The following is a 14,528-nucleotide window of genomic DNA, read 5'->3' as shown; positions in this document are numbered from 1 at the left end:
ATCTAGTCGGGAGTGGTGCTGACTGAAAACAAATGATTTGGAGCGATTCGCGCGCCATCTGTTGGTCATTCTAAGGACTTATTGAACTACCCTCGTATTTAAACTTGCTTACCTTTTGGGGGTTTCAATTTAAAATTAGATTTTGCATGTTGGCAACGCTGGGCTTTTACCCCAGTATTCCAGGTGCTTCGTCCGGATTCAGCTTTTGATGGTCATCCCGAAGCAGCAAGACGCTAGTCCCAGTACAGATTCCGGTACTATGTATTAGCTTAATGCACCGCCTTTCACTAACTGGTCTGCCTTTTTGTTGTCTTTAAGCCCTGTGTAACCAAAAACTCATATGAAAGCCTCGTTGTTATTTTCTTCAAGTTGGTTTAATATCTTTTAGAATTCCCAAACTACCAGCAGCGTTTATCTCTATTGATGTTGCGGCCCGACTAAGGATAGCCAAGACCTCCGTCTGAAAGACAGTGGTAGGACGCCCAAGTGAAATCCCTACACGCTCTCAGTTATTTCCAGTCGTCTGTGTACTAGATTTCTCCTTGAGGTAGCGGATATGTTTTCCACATATGATGCAGAATTGGTGAAGTTAAAGCGTTTTATTGTTTTATCTTGTCTCATTTCTAGAATTGGCAATTTGCTGATGACACTAACGAGCCTTAAGTGTCTAGTCCCTCAAATTCATCTATTTGCTCTAGCATATCCCGAATCGTTTTGAGTTTCACCCGTATTTACCAGAATAAGGTCGCGTATAGCCTTTTCTGTACATCCAAAATGTCATGATCCTACCTTATTTAGTTTACGAAGGAGGTGTTCACTAAAATGTAAGACAGGATCGGTGACAGAACACCTCCAACTGGGCATCCTCCATGTGGTGCACTCCTTACTAAGCCGGCGCTTCCTTTGGTCTGAAGTCGCCTCCGGTATAGCATGCTTTGTACCCAGCTTTCTTGCTGGTCTGGCACGTCACACCTGGAAGCCTCTCGACAGATAACTTCTGAAGGGGTATTGCTGAAGACACCCTCGTTGTCCACGAAGGTGCCCACAGCATTCCCTTCCTGTTCCATCTGTAGCTCCAATTTCGCCATCGCAGTTTGGAGTGCAGCTTTTACAGAGCAGTCTGTCTGAAAGATGTGCTGACCTCTGTGCAGCGAGCGCCAATACTACTAATTACAAGAAAAAACTGCATAATTTTTATGAATCCTAGTCGCAATTTTAAATTTTTAACTTTTTATACAATGTGTACAACCTGTACCCACCAGAAAAGCGCTGCTTTTCAAAAGTAAGCCATAATTTACTACGTAAAAATTTAGAAAACATTTTATTACCAATTATTAATAAACGTATATAGAAACAGATTTCTACGAATCCAATTTACAAAATTGTACAATTTAATCACGTAAAAAATGAATTTGAGATGCTTTCTTTCATTTTCCAAGCGAATTTCTTATGTTTTTATACAGATTAATGTAGAAAGGCTCCTGGAAAATTATAAATATACCTCCAAAATATACAGGTTATTGTTGTTGTAGTATCTAAGAATTTTCCGAATTACTTAACATTATGGAATTTGCAGAATACTGAGAACTCCTTAAAATCAAAGGACATAACAAAATTCAAAGTATTCAAAGTAATTAAGAAGAGTTGAAGTAATTAAAGAAATTCTATTCATTCAGGGAATCGAAGGAATTCAGGTATTTAGAGAATTAATGGAATTTAGAAAATTAAGAATATTGAGGTTGTTCAGAGAAATAAAAATATTCTAGGCTATAAAATAATTTAGAGAACACAAAGGAATTCAGAACATTCAAGAAATTCTAGGAATTTGCAGAAATTACGGATTTCACAGAATTAACTGCAAACAGAAACAACTTCATACTGCGAACACTGATTGATTGTCATAATTAAGGTTTTCTTATATTTTCTGAACAGAAGTAAATATTTTTTTAAATAAAAACTACGAATTAGACGTCCCCTGTAAAAGACGATTCCATTGAAATCGATTGAATATAGTTCGGTCTTCATCTGGATCGTGATCCTCAATTCTATTGGTCAATATAATATAATATTATACCATTAATCTAAAAAAGTATATTGAGCAACGAGTATCAGCTGCCTTCAACTAAAATCGAATATTTATTTTTAATTACTTCAACAAGTCCTGGCAAATGATTCCTGCGATGGGCAGAAAGTCAACGGACAAACGTCATGAGTCCACGGATTTCGTAAAAGTAGCGGAATTCATGGAATTCAAGAATTTATGAAATTCGAGGAACTCACGGTATGCAGGAAATTCGATGAATTCACGGTATGCGCAAAATACAAGGAATTCACAAGATTCGAGGAATTCATGGAATTTCCGGAATATAAGTAACTTACGAAAATTATAGAATTCAATAAATTCATAGAATTCATGGAATTCAACGAATTTAATAAACTCACAGAGTTTACGAAAATCGCGAAATTCCATAACATCAGGGAATCCACGGAGTGTACGCAATTTACGAAATTCAAGGAATCCAAAGAATTCAAGGAAATTAAGAAAGTCACGGAATTCAAGGAATTCATTAAATTCCACGAGTTGACGAAATTCAATGAAATCACGGAATTAACGGAGGTATTTAATTCATGGACTTCCATGGATTCCTTGAATTTCATGAAATTTGTAAACTCGTTGAATTCCGTGAATTTCATTGATTTCGAAAATTTCGCGAATTCCATGAATTCCACTGATTCCAACAATTTCCTGAATTTCTTCATTTCCATAAGTTCTACGAATTCCGTTGAATCTTTAAGTACCGTAAATTTTGTAAATTGCATGCCTTCCGTGAATTTCAGGCGTTACATTAATTGCGCAAATTCCGTAAATTCGTTGATAACAGTCTATTCCTTGGACTCATTAAATAAAGAGAATTCCATAAGTTTCGTGCATTCCAAAAATTCGATGAATTTCGCAAATCCAGCGAATTCAATAATTTCTGTGAATTCCTTGAATTCCGTCATTTCAGTGAATTCCTCGAATTCAATCAATTCCGTGAATTGCATTAATTCCTGCAATTCCATTTTTCAAGATTTTTTAATTAAAAAATTATTCGAACTAATCAAGTTAATCAATAAAAAAATTAAATTAGGAACCAAATGAAAAATCATTTGGAATTTTCTCAGGAATCTTAAGAACATTTTTGTCAGTGTTTCGCGACCACTCAAAACTCTTTTTCACAATCTTAAAAAATTTACATTTTATTTTAAAGTTTTTTAAATCTTTTCAAGATTTGAATTATTTTTTAATCATTCCCAAATTGTTATAAATCGTTTGGAATATTTCAAAGTTGCCACAAGCGTTTTGAAAATCATGCGAATTTTAAACAGTTGTCCTCAAATATTCAAATTAAAAGTTAATCTTTGAAAATAAAACACAAATTATATAAATTATCCCCAATAATTTTATTTGCTCAGTACTCAGATTTTATTCGTAGCTTCACAAAATTGCCTAATTCTTTCCAAATTAACCTCTTTTGAGGTAACAAACATTCTTTTTCTAGACTGATTAATTAAATATGTGAACGTCCGTGAAGAAAGGGACCTTACGAGCCAAAGTCGAATTTTACAGTACGGGCGATTGTAGGCAAATCCGCAAGCAGGCATTTGAGTAGTGCAGGAGGCGTCAACGAAAAGCACCACCACCACTTACCACTACATCTTTAGGAGCTCATATCGGTGAGCCAATGGAGCTCACGGACACAGCGCATAACAGCTGTAGTGGTAAGTAGTGGGGCTGGATTTCGTAAGATTATCGTTCGGTCTCAGACTAAGTTTATCATGCCTATGTTTGCAGCTTAATAACAAAAAAGTAATCAACATAAAAAATTTCTGATTTTTGCAAATTAAAGAGCAACTCAACAACTATCGATTGATGTAAAAACAAAAAAATCGATTTTTGGCGCGTAAGGTCTCTTTCTTCGCGGGCGGTCACATATAAATACAACTATCTCAGTTCTAATTAATAAATAGGAAAAAAAATAATAAATAATAGTATAATTTTAAATTGATTTTGAAATTCGAATATATAAAATTGCGAAGAAACTTTTTTATGAAACAGAATTTCAACAAATTTGACTACCCAGAAGTTAGCTATGCATATAGTTTTGAAAATTCGACCTTGAATACAAAATGAAATAATAGACGTAGCCAAAAAGTAAAAACACCATCCGAATCTTCTGAGCCATATCTCTAGGTGCTTCTTTCCACTTTTTTTAAAAAGTCATTTTTCAAACAATTACGTTGTTAATTAACATATATCCTTCATTATGAGTCATAAAGGAAAAGTGAAGATAGTTCTGGATTCTTCTTGGAAATATCTCCAGGTGTTTTTCTTTTTTCAAAACAATTAATTATTAAAGTAATTATATTGTTTATTATATTTAAAATTCATTTAATAATTGTGGTAAGCAATTCAGAGTTATTAAGTGAAAATTACATAACTTAAAGTATCATGAATGAAAAAATTTTTAAACAATGCAAAAAAGTTAGTTTAAACATTGTTTTTGTGCCCTCTACGCACACAGCTTTACGTTATCCCATGGCTAACTTTATTGCATTGTTTAAAAATTTTTTTTATTCCTGATACTTCAAGGTATGTTATTTTTCACTTAACAACTCTGTATTGTTTACCACAATTTTTCAATAAATTTTAAAAAATTAATAACAATATAATTGTTTAAATAATTAATTTAAAAAAATGAAAAAAACTCCTGGAGATATTGCCGAGAAGAATCCAGAACGATCTTCATTTTTCCTTTAGGACTTTTGGTTTTTTTTATAATAAAGAATAAATAATCAAATCCATATGCGCCATGGGATATCGCAAAGCTGTGTGTGTAGAGGGGGCAAAAACAATGTTTAAACTAACTTTTTTGCATTGTTTAAAATTTCTCTTTATTCATGATACTTCAGGGTATGTTATTTTTCGCTTGACAGCTCTGAATTGTTTACCACAATTGTTAAATAAATGGTTAAAAATTATAAACAATATAATTGTTTAAATAATTTATTGAAAAAACAAATTTTAAGCGCTTGGAGATATTGCCGAGAAGAATCCAGAACTATCTTCACTTTTTCTTTAGGGCTTTTGGTTTTTTTTATAATAAAGTATAAATAATCAAATCCATATGCGCCATGGGATATCGTAAAGCTGTGTGCGTAGAGGGGGCAAAAACAATGTTGAAACGAACTGTTTTGCATTGTCTAAAATTTTTTTTCATTTATGATACTTCAAGGTATGTTATTTTTTACTTAACAACTCTGAATTGTTTACCACAATTGTTAAATAAATTTTTAAAAATTATAAACAATATAATTGTTTAAATAATTCTTTTTTTCAGATGAAAAAAACCCTGGAAATATTGCCGAGAAGAATCCAGAACTATCTTCACTTATGCTACGTCTATTATATCATTTTTTTATTCAAGGTCGAATTTTCAAATCTATATGCATAGCTAACTCCTGGGTCGTCAAATTTGAGGTCCAATAAATTCTGTAACAATTTTATTAACATATACCGTTTACAATATTTGTAATAGGGTTGAAAAATTTCAGGTTAAGATTAATATTTTTATGTTAGAGATATGTTTTCTAACACAGATTCAATTTAGATAATAATAATAAACTCATTAAATAATTATAGATATGAATATTTGAGGTTGATAAGCTTTATTAAAATTTATAAGATAACGGCTAAAGGACACGTTTAGTGAAGCCATAGAAAAACTGATATTATAATACTGAGGTTGGATGGCAAGGGAACGCGTCTTTGAACTTTTTTTTAGGTAATGCTCTATCCATCACGTGTTACAGGACTTAAATATTGTAATCGCGAATATTTTGTACACCGTATTCATGAGCGTAATTTCTCTACAATTTTCCTGTCTCCTTCTATCCCCTTATTTATACAGTGGTACGCTCAACCGTTCCCTTAAATATTGCGTGCCAAACTCTTCATTCCTCTTCTCTCAATCTACTTTCTTCATTCTTCTATACCCTTATCACTTTACCGTGTATTCGATACCTAAAATGAATCTTCAAAAATTACCTTCATTGCTCACTCCCTATTTTCTCACTTATCTTCAGTTTACGTTCCCTAAATTTATTACCCAGTGGGCAAAAAAATCAAGGATGTCCTAGAGACGTCTTTGGGACATCCCTCAAACGTATTTTATAAAATGTCTTTTAGTCGTCCTAGGAATGTTCTTAAAACGTCTAATGTCAGTATGAAAGATGTCCCGAGAACGTTCATATCTTGAGGACGTTCTTAGGTCATCTTTAGGACATTGGACGCCTTGAAGACGTGAATTGGACTGACATAATCGAACTACCTTAAATCAGCAGTTTCATTTTGAAGAATATAGGATCCCTTTTAAAAAAGTCGCATTTGCACCAAAATAATTAAATTTTTAACCAAGTAATTTTTTAAAAATTGGAATTGCAAAATACAAAATTATATAATTAATAATAATTAATTAAACAGGATTTGAAGATATCTAAAAAATTAAAATCTGTATAAGTACTTTTTGACTATTACAAACAAATAATATTTGTGTATGTCTCAAATTAATCTCGTGGTTAAAAATTACATTTGAGTGATTTACGAAGTGTACATATGAATATCTCAAATTAAAAAGCTTATCTATCATCTGCGCGATAACAGCTATAGGGTCCATTTCGTGAAACGACATAATGAGCACTAGTTATACTTCCAGCTAAATTCTTTATTACGCAGTAACGAGCCTTTTCCCTAATTTAAAAAAATGGGATTTTTGAATACTCTGGTCTATACCTTGTTAGCCCTCCTTAATTCTATTGGTGAATATAATAGTATAATATATTTAGAAAACATTTTCAAGCTTTATGCACATAACAATTTGTCCGACGTAATCCTAAGTTTATTCTAAACTCAATAGGAGTTTCTCAAAAATTAATATGAATATTTTTACCTAGGTATCATGCCGTGAGGTTCTAAAGAAATTTTTTACTTTTTTTAAGATTTAAGATATTAGAATATTATTTTAATTAGATAGAATATTATACACTGGTAGTGGCCCTCACATGTGATTCGGAGGTTGTTGGTTTAAACCGAGCCAGCAGTGCATTTTTTAGAACTTATTTTTCTCGCGTTTTCAATTAATTTCGCGTAATAAAAATTAATTATGATATAGTAGTTCTTCTACTTATCAACCGTACAATGCAGAGACCTCTGTCGTACAAACATCAAAATCCACTGGTATTAGGCCTCTAAAATAATATTATATCTAATTAACCAGTCTAACCGAAACTGTTTCCATAATACTGTTTCAAAAACTTAAAATATTAGTTTTTATTACCTACAACTTGATAGATAGAAGGTGAATTCTCATTTCTTTTACTTGAAAATTGAACGTTTCCTTATCGACGAAAGCTAAAAATTTGGTTCTCTGAACCAAACACCATGTTTCAATCAAAGTTGAAATTTATGTTTTGCTTTTTCTAAAATATTGTTTGGATTAATACTCTTTCCAGTAATGGCTTATTTCTAAACTAATAATGTCCTAAAATAAGGAAATGTGTTTTCAACTATTTTCGAAAAATTTTTTTGAGCAAATCCACGCAGGTTATACAGATTTCCATGTTAAATTCTTCCGACTGGTTTAACTTTCGATATATTTTCAAGGGCAACCTTCTCTCAATGTCCTCAAACTTTCCTTGCAGAGTTTAGTTCGCAGTTTGACGTTCTACCTAATGGCGCCCCTATCCCTGGTGTTTCTCGTGGCGCCCGATCTTCTCCTTCTTCTGACAAACAACATTCTCCTGCCAGACCTCAATCTCCGATGACGTCTTCTTCTGCTGCCGAAACGTCTTTTTGTGCCAGGACCAGGTCTCCTGACAGGATTCTAGCTCCACCAACTACTCTTCCTGTTACCGATATAGTTGGCTATAAATTAGACCAACTTAAATTTATTCGGCTAATTCCTAGAAAAAATCCGTATTTGTTATTAGAACTTCAAAGATACACTTTTCCTGCGAATGAACCACTTCAATTATTTAAAGGAAACAATGTCTATGTGCGCCTGCCATCCCAAGAACAAGTTGTATTGTCAACAGCCGATGGCGAGATCTTTGCAATATTGGAGAGCAGTGATTATTTTGTTGGAATGTACACATATGATTCGCTCGCTGGCTGTAAAAAACGAGCAAAAATAAATATCAAAAGCGGCAAGATTACTGCATTAACACGAAATGAAATAAGTGAAATTCCAGTAGGCCGCTTGCGGAAAATCTTAGTTTATTTTAGTGTGTTGCTTGTAAACCATAGTTCTTAACACCTTTAATTTAATTACAAAAAAATAGAAGAATAAAATATAATATAATTTATTATCCAAATAGTTTGAAAATGTCACAAGCAACTTGTAATTACTAATGATAATAATAACATGTTTCTGTATTATTCTTTTATTTTATTACACTTCTATTCTATTATTATCCTTTTTTTAACTTCCCAATGGGCACCAAATTTAGCGAAGTCTTTACGACATCGTTACGACATATTTACGACAACTTTACGACATCCTATGTCCATGTCGTTTCGGTGTCTTTACGATATCGTGAAGACATCGTCAGATCATACGACGTATTTACGATATCGTAAAGACACCTTAACGACATTGACATAGGATGTCGTAACAATGTCGTTAAGACGTCGCCAAACGTTGTGCCTACTGGGTTGTTTTCGGATTAACCCGGTTTTCATCATAGCTCCAGAATGAGTAAAGTGCAAGAAAATAGTTGAATTTTTAAGCGAAAATAGAACGTAAACAAAATAGTTCAACTTTTAACAAAACAGATGATATATTTATCAAATAGCTGAATTTTCAATCAAGAATATTAATTTTCTGCCAAAAGACGAATTTTCAACAAAATGGTCTATATTTAGACTAAAAATGATAACTTGACTGCCAAAAATAGAATCACCAACCTTTAAGTCTAAAAACTAATTTGCTACAAAAAACGGAGTTTCAACCAGTTTAAATAATCTAAAATAGCAGAATCGTTAAAAATATAATTTAACACACAATTAAAATGATGATTTTTCATCAAGCCCGATTGATTTTGAACCAAACAAATGCATTTTTATTAAAATACATGACTTTTCTACCAAATGATTAAATTTTCAGCCGAAAATATGCATTTTTATCAGAGAAGTTAAATTTCAAACAAATATTTTAATTACCACCTAAATTTTGAGTTGTTAAGACAAAAATACGAATTTCTGCAAAAACGCTAAATTTTAAAAATAAAATATTAATTTTTAACTAAAATAAAGCTTTCACTCTAGAAAAATGAATTTCGTATAAAGTACTTTAATTTTGAATAAAATAGTGGATTTTGCATCCAAAATAAATTGGAAGGAATATGTATTGTTATTAGAGATAGCACCTAAATTATAAGGAACTTTTTTTCATTGTAAAATAAAATTTTTTCATACCCATGTAATAGTCAATGTTTCAACAAAAAAGATTTTTCAAAATAGATGCAGTGTTAATAAAAGAATTAAATTAACAACCCAATAAAAAATCATTTAGAATTTTTCCAAAAATCTCAAGAAAATATATATTTTTATAATATCTGGAAACCAATCGAAACTCTTAAAAAGCCTCTTCTTTAAAATCTTCAAAAATCTACACTTTATTTGAAAGATTTTAAAATCTCTTCAAGATATAAGTTATTTGTTAATCTTTTCAAAAATTTTGCATATCTTTTAGAATATTTCATATGTATTTTGAAATTTTTACAAATGTAAATGAATCTCTTAAAAAATAAAGCACAAGTTATTTCAAATCTTCAAAGTAATCTTTTTTCCCAGGAGACAGATTTTTATCGTAACAATAAGAAAAAAATCGCTTTATTATTTCCAAATGAACCTCTCTTGCTGTAAAAAATTCTATTTGTAGACTGACTAATGAAATATAAATATGATTATCTCAGTCCTAATTAATAAATACGAAATAAAATAATAAATAATTTTTTATCAAAAAAAAATCTGATAAATTTAAGAAGAACATTATAATTAGTATAAAATATATTTTGGCCTTTTAGAAGCTTGGACAAAATTTAAAATATTCAATTTTTTGGAAATATTTTCATGTTTTAACATATTTTCCAATATAAAAAAAATTGCCTTGAAATTCTCAAAATTTTTTGTATGATTTTGGCAATCTTTTGTAACAGTTTTAAATAAATAAATAGTTTTAACATTGCTTGGTTTATTTTACTTTACAATACCCAGTAAAATATCTGTATGTGGTCTAGTTCCAAAGAATACTCTTTAATAATCTTATAAACAAATAAATTCTTTTTCTCATAATACTTTCTGTAACTGAAAATTACTAGAAACCATCAAAGAGACGTTTACGATGTTTGTAAAGGGGGTATAAAATTTCAAATTGAGAATATATATCATTATCTTAACGCTATTAAAATAAATCACTTCGTATTTCCTAAGACAGTTTCAGTTGAGATAATTATTATGGACTGATTTAAGAATTATAAATGTGAATATCTCAGAAGGACAAGATTCAATACAATTTGAAATATAACGGCTATAGGATTCATTTAATAAAGCAATTAGAAAAACTGAAAGGCTTCGTGAGTGCAGTAACCAGTTTTTTGTTGTGTATTTACAAAAATGGGGATCGTGTATACTCTGGTCTTTACCTTGATAGCCATCCTTAATTCTATTGGTGAATATAATAGTACAATTTCTATAACAATAGTATAATTTCTATAACAATTTCTCCGACGTAATTCGAATTCTGTTCTAAACTTTATACGAGTTTGCCCGAAATGAATCTGAATATAATCCTAATTTACTCTTAAGCTTTTATTCAATAAGCATGACCTACTTATACAGAATTTGTCAAAAGACACATACTGAAAAAATATTGGTTATAATCTCCCTACAGTGGATGATTCAGCCTGCAGCGCATATTCGATAATTGAAAACCCCAGTGGGCACAAAATTTCGGTACGCCTTTACGACATCGTTACGACATATTTACGACAACTTTACGACATCCTATGTGCATGTGGTTTCGCTGTCTTTACGATGTCGTAAAGACATCGTCAGATCATGCGACTTATTTACGATATCGTAAAGACACCTTAACGACATGGACATCGGATGTCGTAAAGTTAAGATGTTGTAACGATGTCGTAAAGACGTCGCCAAACTTTGTGCCCACTGGGACACTATTATATATAAAAAGGAATTCAACGCAAATTTTTGAAATTTCAATAGGGTATAAACGCCAACATTTACCTAATAAAAAGGGCATGAGTGCCAAAATTTGGTACAACAAAATGTTGTAAGCATTGTTTCGTGAAACGGATTTTTCTTCCCCGGCCGCGGCGTACAGTGCTAGTAGTACCAAGACGCGAAAAGCTGGCCAAAAGTGTAATCTTCATTAAGTGGGTCAAATTCTGTCACTCACGGGTTTTTGGGGTCCGTTATTATGAATCCGATACCAAAAATTCTGAAACCAAAATGGGGAATCCAATATGGCGGACTAGTATGCTATGTAAATTTTTCTATTAAAAAAAAATTTTATAAGGGGGTTTTCATGGACGCTTATTATCAATCCGAGGTCAAAACCTTAAAAAACAAAATAGCGTATTCAATATGATGGGAGAGTATGCTAGTTAAACTCCATTTTAGATTCGCCGTATTGCTTTTTAAGTTTTTAACATCGAATTCGTAATCAAAGACCTTGAAAACTCGTACGTAACAGAACTTGGGACATTTTATTCTCAAAAAATCTTTTCAGGTTTCATAATATTTCCCAATATTAAACAAATTGCCTTAAAATATGTCAGATTCTTTTGTAACAATTATGGAAATATTTTGAAAAAATAAAAAATGAAGGCCATTGCGCAAATTGTCCTTGATAATATTGTTTGCCTTTCAGGGGGACATATTTTTTTAACTAATAATATTTTTGTATTTCTCAAATTTTGTTCATGATAAAGAACCTTTTGCTCTTTTTAAAAATTTCACAATATTTGTTGAAGGATTAAACAACTTCAAGTTAAGATTGAGGCTTTTAGCTCAGCGTTATCAGAATAAATCGCTTAACGTTTTTTAAGACAGCTTTAGTTGAGATAACCATAATCGACTAATTTGATAATTATAAATATGAATATCTCAGAAGGGTAAGCTTTAATAAAATTAAAAAGATAACGACTATAGGATCCATTTAGAAAAGCAATAAAAAAACTGAAATGCTTTGTGAACGCAATAGTATAATTTATCTATAATTTTAAGAAAGTTTTTTATGTTTTCCATAAATAACAATTTGTCCGACGTATTCCGAATTCTGTTCCAAACTCTAAACGATTTTGTCCAAAATTAATCATAATTTAATCTTAAATCGCTCTTCAATTTCTATTCGAAATACATTACCTATTTATAAGAAATATGTCAGAGTTTCATATCCAGAAAGTACATGGAATTAAAGCGCAAGTGCAAATTTTTCTGCCTTAATTCGAATCATGATCAGATAAACAATTGAACAAAGGGTAGCCAAGACTTATACTAACAAAAAGATTGGTTGTAATCTGATTTTGCTGTTTATTTGATTTTTTTAATTTAAAGTTTGTCGTAAGGGCCTAAAGAAAATTGTTTCTTCTTGCAGAGGTAAGTTTGCAGTTCGACTGTCTACCAAATGGCGCCCCTATTCCTAATGTTTCTCACCGCACGTCATCTTCTTCGCCTTCTTCTCCCTCTTCTGAAAAACCACATTCTCCCACCAGCTCTCAATCGCCGATCACGTCCTCTTCTGCTGCCGGACCGTCTTTTCGTGCTAGGTCCCGATCTCCTGACAGGATTATAGCTCTACCAACTAGACTTCCTTTTTCTAACATAGTTGGCCATAAATTAGAAGTACTTCAATTTGTTCGCCTGATTCCCCATACGAATCCGAACCGCCGATTTGAATTTCGAAGATACACTTTTCCAGCGGACAAACCAATTCAATTGTTTGAAGGAAAGAATGTCTATGTGCGTATGCCAACCCAAGAACAAATTGTATTATCAACATACGATGGTGACGTTTTTGCGATATTGGCGGGTAGTCATCATCTTGCTGGAATATATACATATAATCATCGCATTCATACTAAGGGACGGGCAAAAATAAACATGGAAAGCGGCGTGATATCCTTGTTGACCACAAATGAAAAGAAAGAAACTCCAGTAGGCCGTTTACACAACATCTTACTTTATTTCGATGTGTTGCTTGTGAGCCAAGATACCCCACAGCATTAATTGATTTACCAAAAAAGAAAACAATTAAATATAAAATTGTTTGCGATACGGTCTCGTCTTAAGTTTCAAAGTCAACTTGTAGTCGCAAATATTAATAAAAAGTCTAGAAGTAAGTTCGTGAAGTAATTGTAATTTTAATCCAAAGAGTAGCATCAACATTCTGGAGCGAAACAAGAAATGTTGAGATATGAATCCGAATAATGTGTCGGATTTTCTCTATCACGTCCAGTTTCTGAAAAAATTAAACTTTTCGGTTAATTTAAAAAACATTAGGTGTGAATCTGATGTTGTAAAAAACTCTTGGACGGATCAAATTAAACGTTGAACCTTGTGTTTTGAGTTCATTACACATATTGAAAAATTGTTTCTGTTACCTAACCACGAGTGGGTGATAATTTTTAAAATACCTTGAAAATGTAATAGTTTTTAAACTAATTTTTCAAAACTGCACATATATAAACATGGACATTATATTATTAAATAATTCAAACTAAATACTCTAATGAAAAATTAAACAAAAAAATCTCCATTTTCATCCCGAGACAAATATTAAAAACAAAGATTCTCTCCTTTCATTCAGGAGAAAACGAAAAAAGTAACGTTGCAGGTACTGCTGTTCCACTTCCATTTTGATGTCAGCTATGTAAACAGACGAAAACAATCAGTTTACAGTTATTGAGCGTTTATAGTCTTCTGGATTCTGCTAATTTATTCTTGAGGCTGGTTCTGAGTACTTATGTGAGAAAAGTCGATGGTGTTCTCTCTTAACACTTTACTCCCTTTTTTTGCGAAAAATCGCCTTCTTGGTTGCTTAACCTTTTCTTCTGCCTCAGATGGTATTAGGCCGTCTGCCTATAAGTTTTTCCACTGAAAACTTCTGCACGTTGGGATACTTTGCAGCAAACTTTCTTTTAAAGTTGTATGATTTTTCACTTGTGGCTTAAAACGTCGCACTTTCATAATAGAGACGCACGAATTCCTCTTTCATTGTGGTATTTCTATTGATCCTCTCCCATGGTATTTCTGTTGAGGTGGTTGTCTGCGAATTACTAAGGCTAGCCAAAGCATCCTCAGCAAGAACTTTGCAACATTTTGCGCCATGCGCAATTTATGCACCATCATGTTAGTAAATAAAAATGTCCAAATAAATCATTTTACTTTATGATAAAATCTATTA

The sequence above is a fragment of the Belonocnema kinseyi genome, chromosome 8 (assembly GCF_010883055.1).
Source record: "Belonocnema kinseyi isolate 2016_QV_RU_SX_M_011 chromosome 8, B_treatae_v1, whole genome shotgun sequence".
Taxonomy (NCBI): domain Eukaryota; kingdom Metazoa; phylum Arthropoda; class Insecta; order Hymenoptera; family Cynipidae; genus Belonocnema; species Belonocnema kinseyi.
This window is presented reverse-complemented; position numbering follows the sequence as displayed.